This window comes from Cavia porcellus, unplaced genomic scaffold (assembly GCF_034190915.1).
Source record: "Cavia porcellus strain 051 isolate PalLab524CR breed Dunkin Hartley unplaced genomic scaffold, mCavPor4.1 scaffold_7, whole genome shotgun sequence".
Classification (NCBI taxonomy): domain Eukaryota; kingdom Metazoa; phylum Chordata; class Mammalia; order Rodentia; family Caviidae; genus Cavia; species Cavia porcellus.
In genome coordinates this window covers 93,971,685-93,992,185 of record NW_026947490.1, presented here as the reverse complement: position 1 = coordinate 93,992,185, position 20,501 = coordinate 93,971,685, and the positions used below count along the sequence as shown (strand labels likewise).

General features: G+C 40.0%; 1 long non-coding RNA gene across 2 annotated transcripts in view; it reads left to right on the top strand.

Annotated features, from left to right (window-relative positions):
- LOC134477060 (uncharacterized) overlaps nt 1-20,501 on the top strand; it is a 262,057-nt gene that overhangs the window by 192,893 nt on the left and 48,663 nt on the right. The gene's annotated exons all lie outside the window — the stretch shown is intronic.

Genomic DNA, 20,501 nt, shown 5'->3' with positions numbered 1-20,501 from the left:
AATCAGAACCCACCTCCTAACAGAACTCAGCTGCAAACCCATCAATGGACCAATCCACCAGTTAGTACAGTAATTCTATGATCCAGTAACTTTCTAAAAGCTTCAGCCCTGAGCATGAGATTTTTAGGGGACATTTTAGATACAAAACACAATAGATGTACCCAGACGACAATGGTATTTCATCATAAGTGAGAAACTATTTCAGCTATTCTTTGTAAAATCTGATATTTAACCTGGATTTCAAATGTCGTTGTTACTAAACAGTGTATTTTATGTTCACTTAGAATGTTTTTGTTTCTTCACTGCTGCTTTGCTTATTTATTGGTTCAAAAAGATTCATGAGTATCTACCTTTTGTTATACAAAGGTTCATCAGTGGCCCCCAATCAAAGTTCTGCTCTCACGGAGTTTATAGTTTAATGTGAAAAGTATATGAACAGAAAAACTAGCAACTGACCAATCAGTTAGTTTCCCAGCTAGCTAGTCAGCCATCTGATACTAGATTTTTTCTTAAGCAAAAGCAACCTGGATGGAGATAGAGCTATGCAAGTGGGGTGTTGCCTCAGACACAAGGGTCAAAGATTTCTCTAAGGAAATATACAAAATTTTAAATAGAACTACATGGGGAAATGTGTTACTGGTAGGGGGAACCCAAGGTTTGAAGCCCCCTTTGAGAACATGCTGGGTTTTCTGAGTATCGCCAGGAGGTGTCCAAGAAAGTGTCCAACCTGCCTGGATGAAGAGACTCCTGGGAAGGTGTCTGGTCACGAGGGCAGCACACTCACCACCTGAAGTGCCGTGAGGAGGCGAGTCCTAGCTGGAGGCAGAGGGTCACCGCAGGGGTGACTCTACAGGAGGTGTTTCTGGCTGGTGTTCTTTCCTTGTGGTCTACTTCTTGGCTTTGGTAGAGTGACACTTCTTCTTCAGCATGCCCTTCTGTCATCGCGGTCGGCCTCCCTTTAGACTCACAGCAGTGGGACCACCTGACCATGGATAGAAACCTCTGAAACTGAAGCCAAGTGGACCATCGCCTTTAGATTTTGTATGTCAGCATTTTGTCCCTGCAGTGGGAAAGCTGACACACAGGAAGTAAAGGCAATTTTGAATATAAATGGGAAAAGATAGTGTGGATCGTATTGGATCTGGTAGGCCATAATAAATGCCGCAAATTTTGTTCTATGGAGAAAGTGAATTTGAATCTTGGAAGTCACTGAAAGAGTTGAGTAGAGGAACGATATGACATAATCATATGACAAATAGCATTTTTGAAGTATCATCACTGCTGTGTAGAAAATCAGTTTTAGGGGCCTGAAAAGAGACCGGACACCAGGTAAGAAGATACTGCAATAATTAGGGAAAGACATGAAGGTAGTTGAATCTACATATAGATCATTTTTCAAAAGTTAAAGCCAGTACGATATGCTATTAGAGTGAATGCCGCTGCCTCATGAGAAACAGTTTAGGGTAACTCCACTTTTCAGCCTAAGAATATGATGTAATGACAGAACTGTTTACTGAGATGTAGAAGATGGGAGGGGCTGGATGATACAGCTTGAATCAGTTCTAGTATGACATGTTTAAGTGAGATACATATGCGGTAGGCGTCAAGATGGAGGCTTAAGCAGACGAATTACATACAAGGCAGAAGATCAGTGCAAGGTCTAAAGCTGGAGATGATAATCTGGAGATTTCTTTGCATGTGTGCTAGCTAAAACTAAGGAACTAAATGATGTCATGTGAGATATAAATTTGGATAAAAATAGAAAAGTTACAAAAATTGAGCCTGGAGACATGCTAACATTTAAACACAAGAAAGATTGGAAAAGTCCTCATAAGATCCAGAATAGCAGAACCAGGAGAGTGGTGCGAGAGAAACCAGGGAGGAAAGAGGTTTAAGAAGGTGGGGCTGGCTTTTAAAAGTTTAAAAGTGCACGATGGTTATGAAAGATGATATTAGAGGAAGCTAGGAGAAAGGTACACAAGAAAACTCTGAGCTATTTTTATGAACTCTAAGTGAGTCTAGACATATTTTACAGTACACATTGTAAAGAGTTAAAAGCAGTTTTAAGAAGCAAAGCAAACATGCCTCTGAGAAGTGTGCTCAGAAGAGGACGTGGCGTTGAGCGTGTGATTTGGCAACGTGATCTGGAGTGGTGAGGGAAAAGGTTAATGTGAATGTTTTCAGGAGAGAATTGGAAGGGAGCGTGTCGGGAGGATGAGGGTGCACAAATCTTGGAAGGGTCACGTGGTAGATGGAGGTGCAAATGGAGCTGAGGCGGCACATTTAAACAAAGCTAGAGTTGAGCTTTCTGTTGTGTAAATTGGCGTACTTCACTTACATTATTTCTTAAATCATTAAATTCTGTATTTTCTGATAGCTTTGCATTTCTCCTGCTATATATGAACTTGTTTTTTCCCCTCAAAATTATAATTTAATTAGTACCTTGGGTTTCATTATATTGCCTACCACCTTGGAGTAGTCTGCATTGTTCAATGTGTTTGTCCAATATGATCTTATATAGGCTGTTTTACAACCAAAGAAATACACAACTAACTGTTCTTAACACTTCTAGTATATGTGCTACTGAAGCAAGCACTCTCCTTAACACTTTTAAAACTACAGTAACGTTCTACCTGTGCACAGACTTGAGCTTCTGATTTGCATATTGTACATTGTGTGCGCACACACATCTAGCAGTTAATCAACAAAATTAACTTAGGAGCCGTTGTGGGGAGAATATAGCTTTGGGTGCTGTGGAATAGCAGGGCCACAGACCATGGAGTAGTTAAGCACCATGTGCCTCTCATGATTAAGGAAGCCAGAACGTTCTGACTTGCTGTTGATATTACCCAACTTCATACGCTGACTCATTTCTGTGGCTGCTTTTTAATTTTGTATCTCAAAGGACCACAGATTCTAAATTATTCTTCTTGTCTCCTTGACTATCTCCTGCCTGCACTTAACTAAAATCAAAGAGTCAGGCAGAGTCATGCATTTTAACTGACAGTATACACAACAATTGCTTAAGTGTAGTGCAGAAAAATACGTGGGGACCTCCCCCCTTCTCAATTACTTGTCAGAAAGATCCAGCAACAACAAAAGGCAAACAGTATTTCACAGAGCACATCAAATAGGACAAACGGGCCTCTCAACCAATGGCTTAATTATAGCATCGGGCAGTGTGGCAAACCATGCTTAGCATTTCAAACTGCTCCATGTGTTCTCAAGAGAAAGGAAAGCAAACCCCAAAGCCCACAGAAATTCTCACTTGATACAAAACCACACATATCACAGAATAGTGTCCTGTTGTTTTGTCCTTAAGTTTTAAAACCACCTCAACTTTATAAGAGCACAAATTTGAAGGACTGTTTTATACTTCGACTCCTGTCTTACAGTCAGTCTATTTTCCTGGCTGCTTGAGGCTTGTACGTTCTCTGTCCTAATGGACACTTGATATTATTTGAATTCATGATATTATTTGCAAATCTGAGGAGTGTAAAGTATTTTGTCTTTTGCATTTATCCAAATACTATTTCACTGAGAATTTCATCAGGTGCTCCCTGGTCACCCAGTTTTGGTGTTTGTGAATTGTCCGTTATTTCATGTTGAGTTTCCTGTATTTTCTTATTGGTTTGTAAGATGTGAGTTGTAAGATTTAATTTCATTTGTAAAGTTTGTTTTGAGAGGATTAATCCATTCATTAATAATGGGTCAAAGATTTGCCTCAAGACTGGGTATTTTGGGCCAGGAAATACAGCTCGGTGGCAAGCGCCTGTCTGGCAAGTGCAAGGTGCTGAGTTTCATTCCTCGTACAAAAAATAATAACAACAAATAAAATAAAAATAAGTATGTTACAAAAGCCAGTCTGCCTCGCTTGGTGTATGTAAACCAATCTCCCTCCGTGTGTGTGTGATGTTCTTCGTTGTCTTAGGATTCTGGAGCTCAGTAATCATCACAAAATGAATTAACCTCTGGGAACACCACCAGGGAGAAGAAGTGAAACCCTACCAACTCCTCAGGAGACACCATCATCTTCCATCCCAAACACTGTGCCCTTCCTTCCTCCCATACAGTGACCGTGTGCCTTCCAGCTCCATTACCAATTTCTGCCAGTTGTTAAAATTCATAAACACAATCATACAGTTACATAAATCTTTAAAGCTGTCTAGCATTGAAAGCATGGAAATGGTTATTTTTTTCTTAAATAGTCTCTGAAAACCAATGTACTGTTAATATTGGGGTGGAAGAGAGGGAAAAACAGAATTTTCCTAAGTTGGAGTTCTGATTGGTGCTTTCAGCCAATACAGACTTTTGGGCAGACTCACTCTTCTGTGTGACCCCAGCTAAGGAACAGTGTGCTACCGTCCTAAACGGAAACAAACTTGAGTTAGGTGGAATTTAAAATTTAAAACTTTGTACAGATGCAGGCAACGTTGAGGACAGCAACAAGGCATCTGAGCCCAAAGACTAATGACAGTGGGCAGCGATCACTAACTCATGAAGAGGAAGGGGAGGAGACAGTGACTTGGAGTCCAGAGTGGCCTGGAGCCGTGGAAGAAAGTCCTTCTGGCATGGAAGAAAGTCTTTGGAAACGTGAAGTGACTAAGATCTTGAAACAGAACCAGGACTTTGAAGCAGGGATTGGCAAGGATGTGTGCTAGCCTCCCTCCCCTCCTGTCATCTTGTGATGCTGTCTTAATTACTTTTCTCATTACTGAGATAAAATACTAGATGCCAAAAGAGAAGGGAGGAAAGGCTTGTAGTAGCTCACAGTGTAGCCCATAGTTGGCTATCCAAGGCAAGTGGCATAACACAGGGCATCAGACAGGAGTAATAGCCCATGGCAGGCAGGCGAGAAACAGAAAGTCAGCAGGCAGCAGCAGCAGCCTGTCTTCTTTCTGCCCCTCTTATCCCATCCACGCTATAAGCCTGCTGATTGGGTCACCCTTGCCTAGGATGCGGCTTCTATTGCCTACACTGTCCTACGGCCAGTATCACACCCTTAATCCACGTGCACGTACATGAATCCAATCACCTTTGAAACTTCCCACTCATGACTGTATTAGGTTTTCAGGGAACATCTAAATTCAAGCCTTACCAGATGCTAAATCCAATAGAGGCTGAAAGTAGCAGAGACATAGACGCTGCAGCCCGTTGGATGATGTTCAGAACCTCTCTACCACTCTTAGAGAAGGGTGAAGAGAGCAGAAAAAATAACTGTAATAATCTTCTAGATTAGATGAAGATACCAGTTTATAAATTGATTATGGCTCTAGAAAAAAATAATAGAAAATCAATTAAAATTGGTCCTTTGACAAGATCAAGAAAATGGATGATACCCTAGTTAGACTGACCAAGAAAAATGATGCCCAAAATTACTAAAATAAAAAATGAAGAAGGGGCATTTTATTGAAAGGAGCATAGAAATAAGTTATAAGACAATATAACTTATGGGCAACTGTATGCTAAATTACTTAGATGAAGTAAGAAAAACTTCCCTAAAAGATACAAACTAGCAAAACTGACTCAAGAAGAGCTAAAAATATTAATAGATATATATCAAGAAGATTTAATTAGTGAGAAAGACAAAAATATCCTACACAGAGAGCAAAGGAGCAGATACTTCCCAGTGCAGAGCACCAAACAAAAAGGTGAAATTTATTAATAAAACATTAATGTCAATTCTTCAGAAACATTTCACAAACATAGTAGAGAATACTTCCTCAAAATACAAATTTTGTGAAACCAATTTCACTGTAATACTAGAATCAGACCTATATTACAAGAAGAGATAACCACAGACTCTCACCAAGATAAACAAAAATATTCAACAAAATACTGGCAAATTGAATCCAGCAGGATACATGAAAAACATTCTGTACTGCAGCTGTGAGTTAGGGTTAGTCAGGGTTCTCTAGAGAAACTGAACCAATAGGACGTCTATTATAAGAAGCTATTATACAGAATTGGCCTACGTGATTTTGAAGGCTGGAAATTCTCAGTATCTGCAGTCAGAAGCTAGACACCCATGGAGGTCAGTGGTGTGGTTCCAGACAGTGTCGGAATTTCTTAGAAGCAGCAAATCTGATAATATTAGTTTCATTTTAAGAACAAACAAATCTTCAACCTAAGATCTGATGTTTCAGTTCAAGTCCAAAGGTAGGAACAGACTGATGTTTCAGCTCAATTAGTCCCTGAAGAAGAGTTCTCTTATAGCTGGAGGGTCAGCCTGTCCACAGTAGAAAGGAAAATCTATCCTCCACCAATTCAACCGTTAATTTTATCCACTGTTACCCCTACAGACACACCCCACAAATAATGTTTGACCAAATATATGGGCACCCTGTAAGCCCAAACAAGTTCTCACATAAAACTGGCAAGTTCACCCTTTGCCAAATTGACACTCCTTTACATTTGCCTTGAACCACACTTACTCTTCAAAACAGAGGACAACAATGAGGTGATAATTGCAACTAAAAAGGTGTAATTAATCATTTTAAAACATACTAATCCCTTCCTCGGAAAAGGAAGTAAAATCCTTGAGTAACATTTCCTCTTCTGGGCATCCGGAAGCTTAAATATTATTATTTAAAATTAAAAATAACTAAATACTATTATATAAAGTCAGTGTATCTTAGATTACATGATAAAGGAATAAGATGAAACAAAACCGTAAATGTAGATGCAGACATAAAGTTGTAGATATATACACAAATGAAGGTTCAATAAAATAACACATATTATAGACTTATAACTTACTTGTAGCCACTTACGTCTATAAGTGGCTCTATGTTCATAAGTGAGATTTGTGGTTACCCTCTTCTACAGCCCATTCTGTATTCTCTTTGCCTTAGAAGGCATCTCGGTGAGTACCGCTCTTTAGGTGGTGAGTGACCCAAACCTTCATAAAAGAAAGGTTAGCTGTTAGTTAGGTTAGCTGTTAGTTAGTTTAGCTGAAGGTTAGCTGAGCTGTTTGTTTTACATGGATGGAGTTGTAGTTTTCTATTGATAATCACCGGTCAATCTAATACTAACAGACAAAGCCAAGATCATATTCCAAATGTTCTTTCTTACCACCATTATGGGATAATAATCCTATTTCTCTTTGTTGTCATGATCGGTCACCTCACTACACTGTAACTCCTTTCTTTGACTGTGGATCAGAGCCAGTGAAGCCCAAATGGCCAGACTTCCGGTTTAATGGACTCTTCTCTCTGTAGGCCAGCAGAACATAAGGTCATGATCAAAAGTTTTATTAGTGGGTCGCTATGGGTAACAGTGAATGGTGCCATTGTCATCTCTATCCCTTCACTCCTGAACCCATAAATCCTTGCTATGGACAAAGCACACCATATATATTGGACACTGAGTCAGAGCAAAAAGAGAGCCTTCAGTAGAATATCACCCTGTCTGTAAGGCATTACCACTCACCTGCCTGGTGCTATAATTAAGTCTTCAAAGGATTATTTTATTGTTCTATTAAGCTAGCTGCTTCAGGAAGGTAAGGAGCGTGGCAAGGACAATGAATTCCATGAACTAGGGTCCCCTGATGCATTTCTTTTGTGGGAAGTCAGTTCCTTGACCAAGCATTGTTGATCGGACATGACACTGGTTGATAATGCATTCTGTAAGTCCAAAATCATAGTTTGAACAGAAGCATTTTCTACTTGGAAGACAATCCATATCCAGAGTAGCTGTGTATTCCAGTGAAGAAAAAAATGCCTCTTTAAATGGTGGACATGTTCCATTGTATTCAACCTTTTAGTAGGTATCTGGTTAACCACCCCAAGGACACTGTAATATTAAATTCTTAGCATTGGACTCTGCTACTGGCAGATTGGGCAATGAGCAGTGGCCCTACCCAGGTCATCATTAGTTAGTGTAATTAATATTTCTCGCCTCTTTGTTCATGAGCCCATTGGATAATAAACAGGTTGGATGGAGAAATCTGACAGCTGGACTCTACAGGACAGCTCATCTCATCCAGTTGATTATTAAAATCCTCCTCTACTGAAGCCATTCTTGGTTGGATATTTGTATAGGATGCAAATATCTTCACATTTCTTGCTCATTCAGAGCAAGAAACATATTCTCATCAGCAATTTTCCAGACATGTTCCTCCTAAGCCCTGACCATCTAGACAAATCATTTGCCATAGCTAATGATAGATCATTGCATGTCTTGCCATAGCCAATGATAGATCACTGCATGTCCTTCCAAGCAAAGTGCACATCTCTGAGAATTTCCTTTCAACACTACCCCTTAGGAATACCCTGTAAAGGGGCCACCGTACTACAGCTGTCTACTTTTAGGTAGAACCTGTATATCATACAAAACCATTTTCATACAGAAATGGTAATCATAGTCATGGGAGTGACTTCTTCACGTATCTTACTGTGCCTTTAGGACCTTCTCAGACATGATCTCATACATACTGCATCCATTCAGAATGCTGATGTACATATCCAACTTTGTGCATTGCCTGGTCAAATAACACCTAGTTTACATAGGCAATTCAGGTTTCATGGTAATTTTGTGATCCATGGTTAAGTGTTCATTCTCTAGGAAAGTTCAGTGATAGACTAACAGTTGCTTCTCAAGAGTCATTGTCTGAAGAGGATGGCAGCATTTTGCTCAAGATCCTGGGGCCTTCATTGTGGTACACATTTAGGAACTTTCAAGACACTAAAAGCATTCCCATAAGCTTCTGTCACTTCAAATATCACTGTAACTGCTGGCTCATACAGCCCAAGTGGAGGAATAGGGTCACTGAAGCATGGGTCTGGGGACAGCCTCATGTTGCTGGGGACCCCTCCTAAAACTACCTCCCCAGAACTGTGAGAAAATAAATATTAAGTCAGTCAGTCTATGATATTTTATTCTAAGGGCCTGAACTGACCAAGACAATGACCAGCCAAAATTTATCCCAGGAGTCAAAGACTGGTTTCACATCCAAACATCAGTTAATGTGCTACATTATAGACCCACAAGGAGCACGGATTTTCCCTGGTGAAGGGACCTGCTCCCCGTTGGATTCTATCATTCTACAGTTTTACTCTATCATTGGATTTCTAGATAAACCTGGGAAAAAAACTGAAGGTTTTATCTGGAAGAAGCCAAAGAAAGCAGCTCTGCTAGATGATGCTGTTTCATTGTTTGTCTCAACATCAAAACACGTCTAATTTTCAACTTATATGGCCTTTACCCTTGAAGATTACTAAATTTTTTTGTGTTATAAATCACTCAACAATACACCCCGCAATCCAGTGCTCTCTGAACACTGTTTCTAGCTCCTGTTTTCGGGGATATTGAGATGCTTGAAGTCAGTGTGGCTCTACCAATTTCCCTCCCTGTTTGCTGTCTGTTTGAATAGCAGTCTAACATCCTGCTGTTAGCATAAATGAAGGTTTATGCTTCATTTCAGGAAACATTCTGTGGGGCAGTACAGAGTGCCTGGGGAGCCTTCTTCCCAGCTCTTGAGGTAGTGAGCTGTCTGTGCTGGAGTGCTAATTGTTTCCCTTCACCATCATTAACTACGACGGCCTATTTTCTCTTCCTCCTTTATCTGGTTAAAATTGGAGACTAACTTCTTTTGCCTACAATCTTCTTAATATTTGATTATAAGACTCCTCTTCCTCTTACTCTGAGGGGCTCCTTCTTTAGTAAAGCCTGCTTTTGATTGTATTTCTAGTAGAGCCCACTATACTTGTGTGTCAGCACAGTTTCTGTTGTAGGTTAATGTCATGAACTCCATTGACCTGGTTTATAGTGGTTTTGTGATTTTAGCTATTTATGTAGGTCATTTGATTATCATTTGTGACAATAATGTGAAGTTAAGTAATACTAAGATCTGAGTAGAAATAATGTCCAAGCAAAATTAATTGTCCCTGTTTTATTATGTGCTCAAGACAGTTAATCAAAATGGGCACTTGGAGTTAATCCAGCATAATTTTTTTTTGTAGAAAGCAAAACACAAAGGTGGATCGTTAAGTAAAAATAATAGTAAGATATTGTAAAGTACTATATTTTACTACTATTTTGGAATTTACTATTTAGTTGTAGGTTCCAAAGTAATTTTTAATTTTATTCAAAAAGGGTTGAGAATGTAGTTTCTATGAAGGCCTTGTGTTCAGTTTCTAGTCCTGGGGGAAAAAGATACTTAGCATCATCAGAAATTAATGGAACTCAAATCAAAATCACAATAAGACATAATTCACTGTCACGGACAAGATACAGTTGAAGAACAGAAAATTAAATACTAGAAGAGGTATAGAAAGTTGAAAGCCTCATATACTGAAAAATGGCAGAGCCACTTGGAAAAGGGGTTCAGCCAGGAAAAAAGTGAAACTCCCTTCTGTGAGACAGCCAGAGTGAGCACCAGGGAGAACCAGGCAGGCCAGCCAGAGCTGGACTGGGGAGAACCAGGAAGGAAGCTAAGCCCCCACCCTGAGTCGCTGGAGCATGGGCTGGGGAGAGGAGAAGAGCCCACCCTACCCCCTGAGCAACCAGCCAATTCAGAGGAACTGCACTGTTTGATTGACTTTGTAGGCCTAAAGCCAGTAGTCTGAGCAACTATTTAGAGGACAACAATATGCAATATAGTAACAACTGTAGATTTCCTACTGTCTTTTCATGTTTCAATTGATTTTATTGTTCTGTTTTATTCCCTTGAAAATTAAATTTAGGAAAAGAAAAAGGGTTCAGTATTCTATAAAAAGTTAAACATAGGGGTGTTATATGACTCAACATTCCACTCCTAGCTCTATATTCAACAGAATTAAAAACATGTTATACAAAAATTTGTGTACAAATGTCCATTGGATTTGTAATAACCCCAAAGAGGAAAGAGCCAATATGTTGAATAGTTGATGAACGTATAAACAAATGTGGTAGATCCATACAATGGAATATTATTTAGTCATTAAAAGGAATGAATTACTAATACATGCCACCATATGATGAATTCTGAAAAAAAAACATACTGGTTAAAAGAAACTTTAAACGAAAGGCTACATAACATAGGCTTCCATTTGAGGTATATGAAATGTCTAGAAGAGGCATATGATATTGATAGTAACAGAAAGTATACTAGTAGTTCCGAAGTGCAAGTTGAAGGGTGGAATTGGGAGAGACTGGTCCTGGACACAGCATTTCTTTGTAGGTGATAAAAATGTTCTGAAATTGGATTAATGGGGATATTGCATAACCTCGTGAATACACTCAGTTGTACACTTTAAAGGAGTGCACATACGGTATGTGGATTATATCTCAATTGTTAAAACACAGTACTCTTCTGACCTAGACTATTAAGCCAACTATAAGACTTAACAGTTATGATGCTCTCTCTTTGGTGCTTCTGCTATTAATCAGCTGAGTTAAGCTGCCCTTGACATGCTCAAGCGATGTGCTTAGAGACTAACCCCCATTCTGCCTATATTGTCATTGCCTCCCTCCACCTTTTCTTGAAGAATGTTTACAGCTCACCACCGGCTCTGTGCAGGGAGTCTAGTCAGGCACTGATGGGCCCATTCTCTGGTCTTCTAGTGGCATGCATAGAATATACATGTACTTAGTAGTGATTGGAGGAGAGAGCATGTTCCTCATGTGGTGAGCTGATCCTGCTTGCTAAGGCAGGAAGGAGCATCCTCCGAGCCATGTCAGTTGGGGAGCTGGGTCAGGGCTGCGTCCTCTCATTTCTGCCTGCACAGGTGCCACTTGGCCTAAGGGCTGCCACTCGTCTCCTTCCCATCGCCTGGAGCACGGCAGAAGGAAGGTTCTCGCCCCAGGAATGGCGGTGTGGAAAGAGGGAGGGGTCACTGCAGTCCCAGAAACCGTGTACTATGAAGACGCGTACGTTTTGGTTCCCAGAAAAATCAGAGAAAGAAACCTCTTCAGCGACAACTTACACATCCAGGATTAAGCTCCTAAGAGCAGAAGAGAAGTTTTCCCTTTACGGTTGAGAAATCATAGTTGGAGTAGCAGCTTGAATTCTAAATGTATTTCCTTTTAGACATTTCTCTAAATTACAAATCAGAGTACAAGATTTAGAATGTCATCAAAGGTTACAGATTTTATCCTCCACTAAAATAAATCTATTAATCATCATTTCCTTTAAGTTGTTATTCTCATTTCTTGACTATTCATGTTTTCTAAATTTCTGTTCAATTTTTTTCTGCCTTCTCAAAGAAAAGGAGAATTAAACATCTTACGTGAGTTATTTGTTACTGCTGTTGACCTCTGGTCTCTTCACTTTTTTTCTTTTTCTTTTACTTTTTTTTTAAGCTTTGGATTCAAAGATGAATTGATGAAATAAACAATCTCAAGGACTAATACAATTCGCCTTCCTTTCAGAGATAAATCAAGCTTCTGGGAAGAAAACAAAATTTAATGCCTAAAACTTACATGATTAGATAATGCATTATTCAGAATGCTCTCCTGTGTATTGAAATGTGTATCCAAATGTCCGCATGCTGCTGTATCCTGCGGTGCTGCTGACTCCTATTTACGAGGCAAAAGCTTTTTAGACTATCTACCTTGTTTCTACCAAGACTCTGTAGTCTTCTTATTAAGCAATAAATAATTGAGTCAAAAATAATTGGCACAAGGTTATATCTTCTGATTCAAAGTCATTAAAAGGTATAAACTGCAATTTACTTGTCTTCAGAGTTACCTTCAAGCTGTGCAGCCATTTATTTTTACTTTTAGCAGAGTACTTTGGGTCACTGACCTCCTCTCTTGGCTAAAGATGAGCGAAGGCCTGAAGAGATGGAGGCTGGTTTGCATAGTCAGTGGATTCAGAGGCTGAATCACTGCTTCCCTCTGTAGTTCTCAGGTTTTCCTGTACTTCACAGAGTAATTTCTCCTTTGTCTTGAAAAAGGAAATATGATTTTCACCTATTTATTTGTGTTTTATGAAAATTACACACTTTTCTCATAATACAGCGATTTCCTGTAGTTAATATTCATTGCGGCCTGATCTTAAGAAAATGGATCAATGATTCAAAGAATCGCTGAACAGATGAATCCAGCATTCTGCATCGGCTCAGGTCACTCACTCACCTGAATTAAATTTGAAATGACAACTTAACTTACGAGTCAAGATTTTTCTTGGGGACTTAAGCCGTCAGCTTTTACCCTAAATTGTACTATAACTCCTTCTACTTTCTGAACCTTTTGGTTCCACCAAGAGTTTCTCTTGTGAATTCTTTCAAGGCCTGGTTTATAGTGTTACCATTTCAATAATTAAAAAAAAAAAAAACTTTACCATCAGCTACCAAACAATGAGTCATTTTTTGCAGTAAGTGTTAAGGCTAGAGGTCATTGGTGGCTTTATTTTGGGTCAGTTTTGAATAGGATTATACAATGCTACAAACATCAATTGTAGAGTTTAGCAAGAAGTTAATCTTTTGGTTATATTGTCTGGATTTTTTTTTAACAAATTAGAAGCTTTGATTGGTTTGCACAAATTATTTATTTTAGCATATCATTAGACCTAGTAATTTTATTAAACATTTGTGGAGGAAAATTACAATAGGTAACATGAAAACAGACTTTCTTGCTAATTTAAAAATGTTTTTCTATTGACTGCTATGTGGGTACATAAGAAGTAAATCTTCTGGAAACCATGCTTGTCACACACCATCGGTGATAGCAGTGAATTCAGAGTCTGGCCTCTTCGAGTTTTGCTTCTCCTAGTTAAAGGCCATTTTTCTTTTCCAAGCAAAGCATTATTTCTGTTTTTGAACACAATGTTAGGATTCCATATGACTTTTTGCAAACTACTTGAAAATTGTTCATCCATTTAAAAATACAGAGAATGACACAGGAACAAACCTTTGAGTGACAGTGTTTATGGTATTTCTTGCAATCTGTAGGTGAAAGGTAGGTTTTAATGTTATAATTATATGATATGAATTAATTTCGAGTGCCCCTGTAATCTCAGAGTCAGGTTTAAAGAGATCTCATTTTCCTTCTTATGGGCCCAGAATGTTTAAAGCAGTTCTCAAAGAAAAACCAATTTCACAGTTATTTAAAAAACTGGAAGACAAGAGCATCTGAATATTTATACGGAAGTAGTTTTAAAAAGAGCTGGCTTTTGTTTGACTTTATTTTGCAGACGGATAGAAATGAAGCTTAAACCACAACCACAACAAAAAAAAAAAAAAAAAAAAAAAGAAAGAAAGAAAGAAAAAAAGAAATTTTTTGCTATTCCTGAAATGAGTGATTGGTTTATTAGAAGAGTAGATCTGAGAAATGGCAGGAAACAAAAAATTATAGTAGGAAAATCTAAATAAAATATTAATATTTTCAATGTAATTTTCTACTTCTGTAGTGCTTTAAAGTTTACAAAGCATTTTCATACATTAAGTCAATCCATCCTCACAGCATCCTGTAAAGTAATTGGAGTAAAGCCTGTGTTTTGCCCATGACTGGTATTTGGGGGCCTAAATAACCCGCCTGAGCTGCATGGCTAGTGTCATGTTGATGTAAGACTTACATGTGAAACTTCTAATTCTTGGGCAATATTGTTTGTCCTTTAGAAAGGAAGATAGAGCTTTTGACTTGCCATTGACTGATTTCAGGGAAATAAGATTTAAAACATAGACATTTCCAACAGTTTTCTTGAAGATGAATTGTCTTTACACCTTACCATGGACACATCCAGCGTTTGGTCACTGGAAATACATTGGTCCACACTACAGTGTTTGCTTACTTCTTTTGTGTTAGTTTGGACTGTGTGTAGATCCAGTCCCAGAAAGGAGAGGAACCTGTTTTAGAGCCCCATTGGGTTGTTATTATTATTATTATATTTACTTTTGGTACCAGGGTTTGAACTCACAACCTCTCACTTGCCAGGCAGGTGCTTGTGCTGCTGAGTTAAATCCCCGGCCCATTGGATTATTTTTAAGTCACTTACAGGGTATCATTCCTATCATTCTTTCCCAGTGCTTATTATTATTATTATTATCTGCACTATACCTCATTCTTAGCACATAAGTAATAAACAGCAATAGAAAGGTAACGGGGACAAGCAGTGGGTTGCAATTATGCACAGATGCTAAGAGCCAACACAATACTAAGCTCAGGGCACAACTGAATTTCATAGTAAAATGAGGAATTAGCTATTCTTTCCTAAAACTCAACCTTTATAAAGGACTCACATTCAGGACTAAGAACTGGCAGATTGCAAATGAGGAAACGGCCTTAGGCCAGCAGACGTGACACAGATTTAGTTGTTTACTTATTGATGTACGTCCCCAAATTAGTACATAGAAAAGGTGGGCGAAGCAAGCCCTTTTGCGTGGTTACATCTACTGTCACGTGACTTCCTCGGGAGTGATGAATTTAAATATAAAAATGAAAACTGATGACAGAATTCTGCAGTTGGCAACACTTTCCTCACCTCGGGTCATCAGTGGGGATGGAGAGGATAAAGAAACACTGCTGAGAATCGGGAGTGAATTCCAAGTATCACAGAGTTGGAATACAGAGGTAGCAAGCACGTCAAACTTTCATAATGCAAACTCTGAAAAGTAGAGTTATAGCAACTCTTTCTTCTGTATCTTCAGAAAACGGTGAGAAATCTTCTGGTTCAAGTAGTGTCGGAAACTCTAAATGAAAGGCACTCGCAGTCACCAGAAAGGAAACAAGTTTTGTAGGAGCCAGGGATTATCCTACCTAAAAGACAACTGAAAATTGATAGCTAAAGTGACTTTTGTTTGACAAGCACGTTGTCGCTGCTGACAGAGATGACTGGCAGGGTAGAAAACCCAGGATAGACCGCGAAGCTTCTCTGAAAGACTTCAGAGGAAATTCGACACCTTTGAAACCACAGGTGTGAAGGCGAGTGAAACCTGCAAGTAAAAGTGGGCCTTGTTTTTCAGGGTCTCCTGAGGCTGTGCAGAGTTTTACTTTGGAATTCGGGGGTGTCAGGACCCTCTGGGAGAGGCTGAGACGTGAGGGTGGAGGACCCTTTTGTGCCCCCGAAGAGACTCCTTAGACTGTAATGAGGAGCAGAGCTTCAGCTCCTTTCCACACTCCAGGCTGCTGTGAGTCTGCTCACCGGCCCTCAGGGGCCACTGCTTGCCCGGCAGGTCCCAGGTGCTGAGTTCAGTGTGTGGACACATACAGGTGTTTTAATGCGTGGTCTCTGCTTATGAGGATCTCATAATTAATGGAGAAAGGGGCTCAGAATAAAACTCAGGATGGAGATAAATTACTTTCAGATACAAAACTAACAGGGAAAAGTTGAAAATAAATGTCAAGTCAGTAGTATAAATTTTACGTTTCTTAGGAATTCAGAGTTAGAAGCTGCAGGAGTTGGAGAAGCTTCTGTAGGTGGCAGGTGAGTTGCACCTTTAGGTGCAACCTGGGCAGGATGAGGGGACTAGAAGCAAGTGTGGAGTGAGAGGGACACTCCACAAGGGGCAAAGTAATTCCTAGAACAAAGGGATCGGGGATGGAATCAGGAAACTCGGAGGAGGCACCCTGGCAGAGCCAGCAGTGGGAACCTAACAACTGCTTTGCTCTGCTCCTGGAGCCAAGCATTTGGGTTTGCTGAGCCTCCAACAGCTCAGTGTTTTAAAGGGAGAAGGGCTGTCCTGCGGTGGATAACAGAAGGCAGTCTGGGGACACAGGGCCTGGAGCTATACCTCGGCTCTCCCATTTGTTAGTTTGACCTCTTATAAATTCACCTCTTCGTGTTTTAGGCTCCTAATTTTTAATTAGGGACCATATTCATATCTGATACATAACATGGTTGTGAGACGAAAAGAGATGTTTTTAATCTGCTGACTATGGGGCTTGGCACACAGGAAAAGCTCAATAAAGTTTAACTATTATTTTTATATTAATAGAGTCATAAGTAACATAGTAACAACACTAATAATAGTTAAACCTCAAAGCAAAAGTATCATAAAATGTATCTTATTTTATTTTTAGTGTTGCAGTACAGGTGATTAAACTCAGGACCTTGTTACACGAAGGAGAGTGTCAGCACTGAACTATGTTCCCAGGCCAGGCCTCACGAAATTCTTAAGGTGCACAAGGAGATCATCATCCATAAAGAGCCGATCTTCAGAACTCCAAGAAAGACCAAGAGAAACAATGTAGCTTTTCTATTGTTATTTTCTTTTTTAATCCTGTAGACTTGAAGTCTTTCCTTTGTTGCTGTTGCTAGAATGAGATGAAGAAATACAGGAGAGGGTGACTGTCGGCTGCTCTGCCTCTGGGTTCAGCCGTCCCTGAGCAGTTGTTAGGTCCCCTTTGGGCTTCTGCTTGGGTCTGTGTTGTCCTTGCTTGCGAGGGATGTGACTCCCCATTTATGCATGGCTGGAAAAGAAATTTTTCCTGCTCTGCTGTTGCATAGACAGGTTCAAGGCTGAGAACCCTTAATTTATAATGAACATTAAGCCATTTATTTCTGGCCTTTCATTTTAGCTAGGTAAGCAAGCCCGGGCAGGCCACTTTCTAGGAGATTGTGAGAAGATAGATCTCAGCATTAGCTTGAGTGTGGGTCTGATGTGGAGACAAGAAAGTCAAAAGGAAATATTCTTGTGGCTTTTTGTATGACTAAAAGGCAGCAAGACTGTTGTTTGCTGTACAGCCGACTGAAAAGAGTGACATTCTGGCTACTAAATGTTAATAGCCCAAGTGGAAGTGTGGTGACCAAGCTGAGTCATAACTCGAGAGGAAATCAGCCTTAGCCGTGTTTTTTTGTTCTTTAGCAGAGACCTTTAGCAAGCTCTTCGAAGATCGCGGCTTTTTACAGAGGAGAGGTAGAGTAACCGTTGGCCACAGCAAATGGCTCTTCTCGCTCTGGTGTTAGAACACGAACCAGTTATGAGAATCCTTGGTTGGACTTGCATTTGGTGTGGTTGAGGTTGGTGGGAAGGTTACTGGCAGGTCTCTTCATTTATTAATGCATTTGGTCTTAGGTATGCCTCAAGGGTTTCTGTTGCGACTGTTGGTTTGGCGAGCTGGGTCCAGTCTAACAGAATTAAACCACTAGTTGCACTCGTGAGGGAGAGTCACCAAAGCCCTCCCTGCCTGGCCTGTGGCTGTGTGAATGCTTCTTTGGTGGCTCTTTGAATGCAAAACTTTGGTGACCTTGAGCAGCTCCTAAAGAATTACCTTGTGATTTCTTTAGAGCACTTTACTAGAAAACAGGGATACAAGGAATCTGTTTCCATGATCGAGCCTGCAGCTTTGTCCTGGGTTTATTCTTCAGAGTATGATGAGTAGTTCTTCAAATTTGGGATAAGCCTAGTATCTATACAAGAGTAAATATTCCACTGTGACTGCTTGCACTATATAGGAAATAAAACAGGAACTAAAATATTTCTTATTATAGGACCTAAAATAAACAATTCCTAATACCTTTTTACCCACACAGAAACTAACATAGTATATGTATTTTCATGTTAGATCAAGACTGGCCCCATTGTTTGTGTCAGCCTAACACATCTTGGTACTGTCTAACTTTTAATACTGAATTATCTCCCAAGCAAAGAAAGTTTGCTCAGGGGTCTGCTTCCGTTATTTTGCTTATTTTGTTATTTTATTTCCGTTATTTTGTTACTGTTTTCTTCTTAGACACTTAAAAATCAGATTCGGAATGAGACCTAAGGAATTCTTTTTGAGCTCCTTGAAAGAGCTTGCTAGTGTTCTAGCTCGTTGCTACAGCTAAAAAAGTAACACCTGCCCTTCACAAAGGGGCCACCATCCTGTGGGAAGTCTGGTGACTACCCGCGGAGATTGCTATTTCTAGGAACACTTGATCACCTCTCTTCTTGCCAGACAGCAAATTAATCTGTCAGAGTGAAGCACTGGGAAACAGTGCTACTCCCTTCTGGCTTCCCTCGTTCTTCTGTAAGTGTCTGCTCCAGGGATTTGCTGAGCTGTCTGTTTAAACAAAGTGGCAGCTGGTTGACCATTCCTTAATACTCACTTCAATACCTAAAATCAACAGAAAAAAATTTTTCAGGTGTCTGCTTTTCTGTCTGAAGACATCTGCATATTTCCATACATAAGGAAAAAATATTGTAATAGGGTGGATACCTATTACACACACACACACACACACACACACACAGAATCAAGTGACCTTTCTTCATGATTTCAGTTTTTATTACTAACTCTGAGGCCCGAGGCCCATAGAGAACTCTAGAGATGTTGGAAAGCACAAGTGTGCGTGTCCTAAGCTCTGTTCCACGCCTGGGACGGATGGTAGAACATCCCTCTGACCAGAGATTTCACAAGCTCAAAGCATGACGCCGGCAGTTTTACTGTGGTCTCTGCTCATAAATAAGACCTCCACGGTAAACCATTTCCCAAGTAAAGTTTGCTTTTTCTCTGTAGGTAAAAATAAGGCTTTGAAAGCATCCTTTGTTGGAGTAGTAAATAGCTCTCTAAAGTAAAAACTATCAAGAAAACCCCTCCAAAAGAATTCCTCTCATTAATGACACTGGTTATGAAATAACAATGCATAAATGTTAGACAGAAAAATCTTGGCTCAAATTTTACAAAAAAAGAAAAAAAATTGTAGCCAGAGGAGCTGACATGGGGGTAAGTGGCAGAAATAGAAAGTCAGGTTTAAGATTAGTCATGAGAATGTCACTTAAAATGTTTGGTTTCTCTCTCTCCCCGTCGATTTTTTTACCTTAGAAGTGGTTGAGGTTATATTATGAAGCTGTTGTCTCTCAGCGTTCAACCCATCTCTCCATGCTGTGTCACGGCAAAACACCGTCATTTCTCTGTTGCTGCTAGACCCTGTTAGGCTGCACTAAGAGTGTGCCAGAGCAGGACTGCAGACCTGGGAAGGAGGACTCTTGCCCTTTCCCTGCTGCCTCTGACTCCGTTTGCTGTCTGTTCCTTTTAGTATCATCCAGCAACACCTCCTTGTTCAAGTAGTGGCAGTTCACTCCATCAGCAGCAGTTCATACCAATTACTAATTTCCCCAATATGTACAGAACCGGACTGACGGAATACTACGGAGAGGTGGTCTTAGCTGGCAGCATCCTCTCCCTGGAAGTCTGGACTAACCCATGGGCCTCTCCACTGGCACCAGGCAGCTGTCGCCTCTCCCCGAAAGGTCTGACCGACTTTCTCCTGGGCTCCTGCTACAAGGTGTGAGGCCAGGGCCCCTCAGACTTGAGTGTCAGATTTCCTGGATATCTTTTCTTGTTTCCCAACATTATAGGTGGCAACTGCATCTTAACTCTTTCTCTGATAAATTTTGGCATGTTTGGTAGCTAAGTACCTAGTAAGTAGTTCTTTATATTAAATTATGTTCATTGGCATAATCTGTCCCTTGAGCTATTCTCATAAAATAGGAGTCCTTTCTGGGCCTCCGAGTTGATTGAGTAGACAGTGGTTCTTGCAACGTAAGGAGGTTGAGGCCAACCTGAGAACAGGATCTTTGGATGGAAATGTCATATTGCTCTTCACATCCAGGGCCTAAAACACCTGGGTTGCACATGGCTTCTTGGGCTCTAGAAAG